Below are 10,688 nucleotides of genomic sequence, written 5' to 3'. Positions count from 1 at the left end.
TGATTCTGCTGCTGCTGGATATACAGAGGCTCACCTAATGCAGCAGCAGAGACAGAAATATGTGACCCCTTCAGTGTGTGCCTGTAACCAAGTATTGCTTTAAATGTTCAAAATCAAATACAGAGTAGCACCCTTCTCATAAGGTACTTATGGTATTCATTTTAGGCTTTTTTGTTTCTTTTGACTCAGGGTCTCACCTACAACTCCTAACCCTCCTGTTTCTACCACCCAAGTGCTAGGCTTAAAGGTGTATACTACCATGCCCAGTTTTATGTGGTGCTGGGGATCAAACTCAGAGCTTTATGCATTACTGAGCAGGCACTCTACCCAATAAGCAACATCCCCAGCCCCATGAGGTTGATTTTAAAGTATGCATTGGTCCGGACAATTAGGCCAGCTGGAAGGCCCCTTCCTTACATTCCTCTTGGTCCTGGGTGTCCAAGAAGCGTGGTTTGGAGATATGGGCAAAGGAATGAAATGTCCTGGATTGGGAGTTCCTGCCTGCTCCATCTCTGAGCCACAGCACAGCCCACCTGAGATAGCTGTGCTGGGTTACCTCAGCAGAAACTACTGCTCAGAGAGGCTGCTATAAGGAGCACTGCCAACATATAAGGAGGGGGCATCCAGATGGCAGTGGAGATGGGTACTGTCCACTGAACACAACCTCAGGCGATTTTTCAAGGCCTCAGGGTTCAACTGACACTTCATTCCATTCTGCTACTACCCAAGACCGTTTCTCATGTAACCGTGGGTGGCTTCCAGAGGAAGAAAGAGGCTTCTCTGAGCTTTACCCAGGTCCTGTCTGGGAATGTTCACATATGGAGGCTTTCATTTCAGCCCTAAGAACCCAAGAGGTATTTGGCTCATTTTTTGTTTGTTTGTTTGTTTTGGTTTCTCCACGTAGGGTCTCACTCTAGCTCAGGCTGACCTGGAATTCACTTGGTAGTCTCATGGTGGCCTCGAACTCATGGCAATCCTCCTACCTCTGCCTCCCGAGTGCTGGGATTAAAGGTGTATGCCACCATGCTCAGCTATCCGGCTCATTTTTGCTGGTAAGAAAGTTAAGGACCTGGGTTCCATTCCACAGCACCCACATAAAGCCTGATGCACAAGGTGGCACATGCATCAGGAGTTCATTTGCAATGGCTACACATCCTGGTGTGCCCATTCTCATTCCCTCTCTCTCCCTCCCTCTCTCTCTCTCTCTCTCTCTCTCTCTCTCTCTCTCTCTCCCTGTCTCTCTTAAAAAAATAAATAAATATTTTTTTAAAAAAGAAAGTTAAGGTTCATTTATTTGTGAAAATTCACCCTGAACTCACTTTCCCTCCTGGTACCTTATTTACAGCAACTAAGGGAATTTCAAACAGCAGAAAGAAGAAGCAAGTCACCCACATGATCACTGTTCACACTTTGGGGTTCATGTGTATGTGAGAAAGAATTTCAGAATACACTGTGGGTACATTATGTGGGGGCAGCCATTTCAGAGGGCCAATGAACTTTTCAGATCCATAGACATTTTACTAACACAGGTTTCTTGAAGTTGTTCCCAGCACACACTGCTTGAGGAATGGCATTAAAAAAAAAAAAAAAAAAACTTTTTCCCAATATGGAAAATAAAAAGTGGTCTCTGCAATTGGAATTCACATTTCCATGGTAACTAATTGTCTTAATGCATTTTCTGTTGGTATGACAGAATACCCCAGACTGGGTAATTTGAAAAAGAAAGAAGTATTTTTGGCTCATCATGCTGGAGGTGAGGAAACCAAGATCACAAAGCCCTTGTCCTGCATCACATGCAAGAAGACAAGCTGATCAGGTGGGGCTGGGGAAGAAGAAAAAGCACAAGGTGCCTCACAGCCCGCTCAGTTGACAGCTAATTGCCCATTGACAATTAATGTACTCCTTCAAAAGGCATCAACCCCTCTTGACTTAGTCACCGTGGAAAGGTCCTGCCCCTCTAAACCCTTCACTCTGAGAAGCAGTCTGTTTTTGCTATTGTTAATTTAAGTGTATCTTTCACTGATACACAAAAACATAAAAATTGTACAGCTATATGACATTTCCATACCCATATGTGTGCATCGTCTAACATTTAAATCAGGGTAAGCATAGATCAAATATTTCCATCTCTGTGTGGTGAAAATGTTCAAGCTTTTTGAGATACAAAGTAGATCATTGAATACAGCCACCTTACTGTGCATCGCTTCTGCTTTTCTCTGTGACCAACTTCTCTTCTCCTACTCCAGCCTGAGCTTGGCGGAGACAAACCACAGCACTAATGAGGGTGGACATTTCCTGTTTCTTTATCTTGAGGGGCACTTGCTTATACATTATCTTTGTTTTTGTTTGTTTACTTGGTTTTTTGAGGTAGGATCTCGCTCTAGCCAAGGCTGACCTGGAATTCATTATGTAGTCTTTGGTTGGCTTCAAAATCACAGTGATCCTCCTACATCTGCCTGCCAGGTGCTGGGATTAAAGGCATGTGCCAACAGACCAGGCTTGCTATCTCTTGAGAACGTGTTGAGTTTCTTTCGTTTTCAACCCAGCAGCCTCCCCTCCAGCTGTGAGGGCTGGGGCTACCAAATATCTGGGCTCTGCAGGCCACCTTGGGAACCAGCAGCCCCTGCTCACAGGTGTAAGCTGAGCTTCCACAGGCCTGCTGCAGCAACTTGACCTGACTTTGCCAACTCATTCACCTCTGAGAGATCCACCCCTCATCTTACGAGGACATCATGGTAGCCTAGTTCTCGCAGTGATGCACACAGTGGCTGAGACACTTGGAAAACCTTATGCCAAAACCAGTCAAGCACAGGAAGGAACTAGATGGAGGATTTCCTCCTAGGGGTAATGGAAGAGAGAATTCAACAACAACAAAAAAGCACTAAAATGCTTAAGGAGCATCAATGTATTTATTCCTCTCCCTGGAGCTGGAAAACTAACAAAGACAGGGAAAATTCAATAGACAACAATGGGAGTAAAGTCCCATTACCAAACTGGGGATGAAATGCCATCTATAACATAGAGGAGAAACAAGAAAATCATCAGACAGAAAGGGGAGATTTGAAAGGGATCACAAGAGGGGTGTCCCCAGAGAGCTGAAAGAAAGATGAAGATGAAAGGAAAGCCAGCTAGTGACAATGGGCTGCTGATATAGTGTGGGTCCCAAGAAAACAGAGAAAGTCTTGTTGATTTTCAGAAAAGATGGGGCTGGGAGATGGCTCAATAGGTAAAAGCACCAGTTGGGCAAGTTCAGATCCCCAGAACCCACAAAAAGTCAGACACATCTGCAGCATGAACAACTGAAATCCCAGCATACCTAATGGCATGATGGGAGGTAGAGACATAAGAATCCCCAAGCTTGAGGGCCATTTGGGGCACATGCAGTAGCCATGAGAAACAGGCGACTCTGTCTTAAATCAGGTGGAAGTACCTGTACGTGCATGCCATGGCAGACATGCTTCCCCACCCCAACATCCCCCCACAGACACAGAGATTTTTTTAAAGGAGTAAAAGAAAGAAAGAATGGGCCACATGCAAAGGTATGAGAATCCAAGTGGCACCAGACTTCTGATTGTGGGAGGAGGTTCTTCCCAGCTATGAGGAGACTAGTTCATCAGGGCAAAAGAAAGAAGAAAAGAAAAAGAAAAAAGCAGCATGGGAAGACAGAGAAAACCCAGCCTTTTAGAGAGAAGTAGCCATAAAGCTCCCTTCTGGCTCCTGCAGCTCAATCACAGCGGCGATGGCTAGATAGAGCAGGGACAGGAAGGGGAAGTGGTGGCCAGCAATTGTCCTTGCAAAACCACGGCTTAATCTAAAAGTGCCAGTGACTCCATACTGTGGTTCCTGAGTACAGAGTGTTGAAGCATGACCCACATGCTACCAGAACAACCCCTGCTTCTGACAAAAAGAGGATATTGTATCTTATGATGGAAAAAGTCTGACATTCTGATGTCACCTCTGATGGGAGAGAGTGAAGAGGTGAGAGGGGCTGAGTTGGTGCTTAAGGAGTTAGTAGGGAAGGAAAGGGTAGTGGGGCCATGTTGACTGTGGAAATATGTGTTTCACTGGTACTCAGGAACTGAAAGCAGTAGTTAGTGGGAAAACAGCAGAGGAATTATGAACTAATGGAAGGGGAGACCAGGGAGTGCATGAGAGGTGCTGGGAAGGGCTCAGGAACAAACAAGGAAGCAAAATTAAGGATGGAGAAACAGGGAAAACAGCATAGTCTAATGAAATGAAACATAAAACAAGATGAAACAAGCAAGCTATGGATATGAAAGTTCATAATAAATGTGAATGGCTGGGTTTCCTGGCAAAAACCTATAAGGTAGGGAACAAATTAATGCAGTGAAGAACTAATAACAAGAAATACACCAAAAGTGTGACAGGCAGAAGCTCAAAGTGGACATTTGAAAACTGAAGATGGAAGACAATAAGAATGGCAAGTTAATGTTGGATAAGGGAGACTGGAAGACAGAAAGCACTTATAGGGACAGACAGAAGGATGGTTTGTCAGGGCATCAAACACAAGCCACAAAGACTGCATGGGCACAAATGTCAGTGTGTTAGAAAATGTACAAGGTGAATATCCAGCAATGCCTGCAGGACACCAGGATTGCACCATGAGCAGGGCCCAGGTGTGCAGTGCTATGACCCCTCTGTCCCTCCCCTACCCCCCAAGCCAGGCTTGCAGTCTGTTCAGTGCTGAGTGAGTGCATGAGGAGCCAGTGAGCAACTTGCCCTCAGGAGGGATCTCATGCTAGCTCTTCTGTGCCTATAGGAGTGTCCAGACTTTAACGAGACAACCAAATCTGTCTCCCACAGCCTAATCCTGATTTTTTCCCATAAATTTCAGGTTCTCCACTCAAGGCATTGCCCCACTCCCTTCTGTTGACCCTTACTGACTTCCCACTTCCTTTACTGACTTCCCAGGGCCAGACACACACGAAGGATGAGGCCAGAGGCTCATGCAGAAAGCCAAACTGGGACCTCTCACTTCATTGGTACAGGTAATGTCCTCATGGACATCAGGTCCAATTCCTGGAACTTTCAATGGGGATCTTGTTTGGAGAAAGGGTTTTCTCAATCATTGGTGGGACAGTTAGCCTTGGTTATCCTGGTAGGCCCTAAATCTAATCACAAGTGTCCTTATAGGAGAGAGTAGAACATGATTTGAACACACAGAGAGGAGTCGAGGCGGAGATGGAGCAGAGAGAGGTCAAAGATGCTGGCCTTGGAAGGATATGCCACAAGCCCAGGAATGCTGGCTATCACCAAAAGCTGGAGGAGGCAGGAATGGTTTCTCCTTCGTGGTAGCTCAGTGATAGCATATGGCCTCCAAAATAGTGACAGGATAAATTTCAGTTGTTTAAGTCACTAAGTTGAAGTTGTGGCAATATGTCACAGGAGCCATAGCAAACCCATAGAATCAGTATTGCCAGTTTTTGATGATGGCCTTGTGATAGGCTGGTGTTTAGCCAGGGTCCTGCAGATGAACTTGGGTGGCATGTGAAAGTTCTAACCTTTGCAAGGACAACCTTGGGACAGTATAACATTTAACCCGGAAGCATTTAGGCAGACACTCATCAGTCAAAAAGTCAAGGAGCAAAAGACCCTTGCTGTCCCAGGAAGCTAATCAAGCTAGCATGGGGAAGTGACCCCCAATTAATCAAGCCAAATGCTCTAGAGACTCCCAGGACCTGCCCTCTCTCCACCCCAAGGAGCTACACTCCAGAATGTACATTTTAACAGGTGCCCTGGGGACTCTGGCCTATAGGGACGCTTTAGCCCATAACTATCCGCAGTTCACAGCGTCATCAGTTACGGTGCCAGCACCATTAGCAGTGGCAGTGCCCTGGATGCAGGCTAGAAATGCAGAGCCCACTCCCATGGCCCACCTGCTGGGCCAAAACTTCGCTTTAACAAGAGACATCAGGGGTCAGGGCCCAAAGAGGCCTGAAGCTGAGGCCGCAGCCCAGACTGCAAACAGAACTACCTGATCTCTAGCCTCTGGACCAGAAGCCTGGGTTCCATGGGCATCCTGGCAGAGGTGCTCCTGGGCATCTTGGGGATATGGCAACTTCTGGGGCACACTCATCCCCACTCAGTTCCGTTGCTGAGAACACCTTAGGTCTTGACCACTCCTAGTTCTTTTTATTCTTTGGGCTCCATGAAGTTTTCTCATACTCTGTGACCCACTGTCCCTCATGTCAAAGATGGATACCCTCCATGAGGCACTTAAGGTGACTGAGCCTCAAAAATAAACAGCAGGAATGTCTTTTGGTCTGTCCTTGCAGTCTCCAGTTTGATAAATAGCAGAGAAAAATCTGGCTTCTCTTTATCTCTTGCCTAATCTGTTTTTCCATAAATAACCTTGAGACCCTCTCTGGAAGAGTTCCCCTTTCCTAAAATTAAGGATTAAGAGCCAAAGAGATGGCTCAGTCATTACGGTGCTTGTCTGCAAAGCCTAACAAGCAGGGTTTGATTTACCAGTTCCTATGTGAAGCCAGATGCACAAAGTAGCACATATGTCTAGAGTTCATTTGCAGTGGCTGGAGGTCCTGGAATATCCATTCCCTTTCTGTCTGTCTTTCTCTGCTTAAAAACAAATAAAAATATTAGAAAAAAATTAAGGTTTAAATCTGATCCTGGAATGCCAGTTGGTTAAGCTCAGCCTTAAACTTGGCATCATGGCTGGCCTGTTCCTCAATCAGCCCCTATCCCAGACCAATCAGCTCTCTTTGAGGTTCACCTGAGCCCGAAGGTAAAGTCCATGACAATGTGGTTAAAAGTAGATGCTTACTAGGTTGGCTGTTTAAACATTTATTTTATTTATTTGAGAGAGAGAGAAAGAGAATGGGTGCGCCAGGGCCTTCAGCCACTGCAAACGACCTCCAGATACATACACCACCTTGTGCATCTAGCTTACCTGGGTCCTGGGTAATCAAACCTGGGTCCTTTGACTTTGCAGGCTAGCACCTTATAGGTTGTCTCTTTATCTCTCCTGAAATTTCAGGTTCCTATCCTGGTAAGCCTCCCCTCATCTGCACAACAGCTGAGACCCTGACCCCTACTCCGACTTGGGCTTTCTAGCCACTCCTGCTCTCCACACAGCAGGGGCTCTGCGCTTTCTTCTTGCTCCTCTCTAAATCCCTTTTCATGTTTCTTCCCGGCCCATGCTCACTTCCCACATGGGCTCTCAGACCACATGGGTGTACCCATTTCCCTTCCCTTTGTTCCATACTTCCCTGAATAAATGGAATATTTTAATAATTGTCCTTCTCAGTCTTGTTTTATCCCAATTATCTGGTAAAACAGACACAAGCTTAGAGTTTGGAGTTTAAGAACCTTTCTTGAACCCTTTAACCCTGTTACACCCAAGGTCATATTGCATAATTGCAGGGTGGCAAAGTCTCTGGGCTCCAAAGCCTTCTCCCCACCTCCCAGCCCAGCTGTGCCCTGAGTGGGGCTCCCTCTCCCTGCACATCTTTCTTTTATACATCTGAGCAGCGCCCACTCCATAGCCTCCTGGGAATCACAGTACAAGCGGTGGGAGTTCGAGCCCGTATTGTTCACAGGACTCACAGCAGAGCTGTGTGCTACGTACCCGGCCTCCGCCTGCCTGCACCTCCACACTCCCCCGTGCACACACACCCTGCTCCTTTCTCTCTGAGCACTGAGCCTCTGTGGTAGTTTGAGTCTTAGTCATGATTTATTCATTTCTGAAGGTAGACAGTGACAGCCACTTAGCACCTGGTGGTGAGTCACCCAGCACCGCACTGGGAAGATTCACTTAGGAAGAGTGTGGGGGAGGGGGATGGTAAGTTTGAGAAGGGGACAGACCCTTGAGGAGAGGAGCATTGTCTGAGGCCTCCTGCCCCCAGGAAGCCCACTGAGTTACTAGTAGGGTCAGGTGACTCCTGTGTCCTGAAGAGTGGCCTTGAAAACACACAGTGCATGAGGGGTGAAGCTCAGGTCCCAGGCTGGGTCACCTGGGCTAGACAGAGCGGCAGAGACACCATAACCATGTATCCACATGGCAAGCCCATCTCATCTCCACCTGGGCCACGAAGGCTGCTCCTTAGAAACCCACTGCCACCCCTCACAGGCCTCTCTGAGCCCCATGCAGGAGGATGGCAGCTGGGAACAGTGGCTACGTCCCAGCACGAGGAGGGGCAGAGCAGGGGAGGCTGGCTGACCTGGCAGCAGGGTCCTGGCAGGGGGAGGGCTCAGCAGCAGTCAGGAAGGGCTCCTTGGAGGAGGTGCTGACTGCATTCCCCCACTTTCTTTGCTTCTTAGACTTTGTTTATTTTTAGCAAGGCTTAAGATTTCCAGGAACCCTCCCCACTCTTCTTCCAGGCCCCCTTCTATTGATATCCATTGTACACCTGTAACCCATAAATGTAAGATAACTGTCATTATCATCCAGATCCATACCTTAGGGTAGCTCTTGGGTTTACACAAATGCATGACAAGCAGACAGAATAGGTAATTGTCCTCAATGTCCTCTGCTCCATCGTCCCCTGCCGTCTTCACCTCACCCTGGTCATTTGTCCCTGCTGTGCTCCATTCCCTGGATGGCGCGGAGTTGCATTAGACAGTAGCCATTTTGCTTGCAGTCTTCTCTTCACGGTTGCAGCTGCTTCTTCCCCGGGGTTGGTTCTATGACTTGGTGCTCTTCCCTCTCTAATGCCAAGCAAATATTCCACCACTGCAATGCCTCACAACCTCTTCACTCAATGTCGAAAGGTGTCTCAGTGGCTTCCAAGAGTAGCCACCATCAAATCAGGGTGCAGAGCCTAGACAAAGGGCTGCCGTGAGCCCAGCTCAGAGGTGTCCTTGTACCTGCAGCACTTCCCAGCTCTCTCTGCAGACCCTGTGTCCCACAGGACCTTGGGACATCCAAGAGGAAGCACTCCATGTGGCCAGCACATGGTGTACTGCTCGCCAGTGCTACCCCTCCCTAAACTCTTGGTTATTTAATCTGAAATCCAAGGCTGTGAGAGGTCAAGGGGTATGTCCAGAGTCACCATAGGACAACTAAAAAGAATTATTCATTTATTCAATTTATTTGTGTGTGCATGTGGCATGTGTATTGCATTTATTTGTGTGTGAGAGAAAATGGGTGTGTCAGAGTCTCTTGCTACTCTCACTTTCCATGGATACTAGGAATTGAACCTGGGCCAGCAGGCTTTGCAAGCAAATACCTTTAACTGCTGAGCCATCTCCCCAGCTCCTTGAGCCACCATTTTGATCTAATTGTGTCCAACTCTTGTTTCAATGACATGCCCCACCCCACCTCTCGTGGACCCCTCCCCATGTCCTGGTAGGTCTCAGGTAGCTCTTCAGAAGCAGTGCTTGCTGCTGCTGGGCATCTCACATGCATGCCTCAGGCTGTGGGTTGATCAGCATACAGCATCCACCCCTACTTATGTTGTGAAATGCTTTTAGCCCCAAGTCCCCACTGTCACCCTTACAAATCCCAGAGCTGGTAGGAGAAGGAACATCTTGTTCCATGTAGCAGGAAACAATAGAATGAAATCTCAGGCATGCTGGCACTGAGAAGCTGTCAGGAGGAATGAAAAAAAAAGCACATTTGATTCAGAATCCTCCCAAATTTCCTGGTCCCTAACAGGATTAGCAGCATCTATCACAACCACTCAGACACACATTCATGAAGAGCTGGGAAGGGAGGTATGGAGGTGGGGAGCCCTTGTGACACTTGTGGGAGTTGTATGGACAGTTGAGAAGGGGAGATATTGTTTTTAACAATTTTCTGAGAAGAAATTACCCAGAAAGCTGCCAAAAGAGATTATAGTTTCCTTATATTTTCCAAATAAGGAAAGCTATTGCACCCTGGGGACCATTGCTCTTTGACATGCCAGGGAGTGTCTGGGGAGGGTAAGAAGGACAGTTTTAGGTACAATAATGATCTTAGCACTTGTTTTGGGCCTCTGCTGTAGTGAGCCCCTTAACACCTATGATTTGAATGCAAAGTTATTTGTGGAGAAACAGTCTTGCTCACCTGTGTCCTGCTCTAATGTAGAGACCAGAAACTGCCACCCAAAGTGCATCTGCCTCTACCTCTGAGCAGCGAGGGGCAGCCTGGCTGCTGTCAGCAAGGAGATGCTACAACCCAAGCCTTGGGGCAGGCAGCAGTTATCTTGAGAATAAGGTTTTGTGGCATGTACATAGCAGGTGTCTGTGTGGACTGTGGGGCCCAGAGGCAGCTCTCAGGCAGCTGAGAGAGGCCACCATTTGGACCTTAAGAAACAGCTATTAGGTGGGTCCTATTTTTCCTGTACTGAAAAGCAGGAGTGTGCCTGCTCCCCTCTCCTCACTAGGTCCATTCTGCAGCTTTTATAGCATAGCACCACAAGTGGATGGCCCAAGACAGCAGCTATGTCCTCCCACAGTCAAGGAGGCTGGAAAGCAGAGGTCTTGGCATTGCCTAAGGATATTGAACTGTATATACATATATATTCAATGTGCATGCATGTTCATGTGTGTGTGTGTGCAGGTGCTCTCTATTATTTCGTTTGCTGTGCAGAAACTTTTAAATTCCACACAGTCCTATCTGTTAATTCTTGCTTTTATTTCTTAGGCTATTTGAATCTTGCTTATAAAGTCTTTGCCTAAATTTTGAAGTGTTTTCTTATAGAAGCTTCAAAGTTTTGGGTCTTATATTA

This window comes from Jaculus jaculus, chromosome 14 (assembly GCF_020740685.1).
Source record: "Jaculus jaculus isolate mJacJac1 chromosome 14, mJacJac1.mat.Y.cur, whole genome shotgun sequence".
NCBI lineage: Eukaryota > Metazoa > Chordata > Mammalia > Rodentia > Dipodidae > Jaculus > Jaculus jaculus.
The sequence above is the reverse complement of the archived record's forward strand: the minus strand, read 5'-3'. Positions refer to the sequence as shown.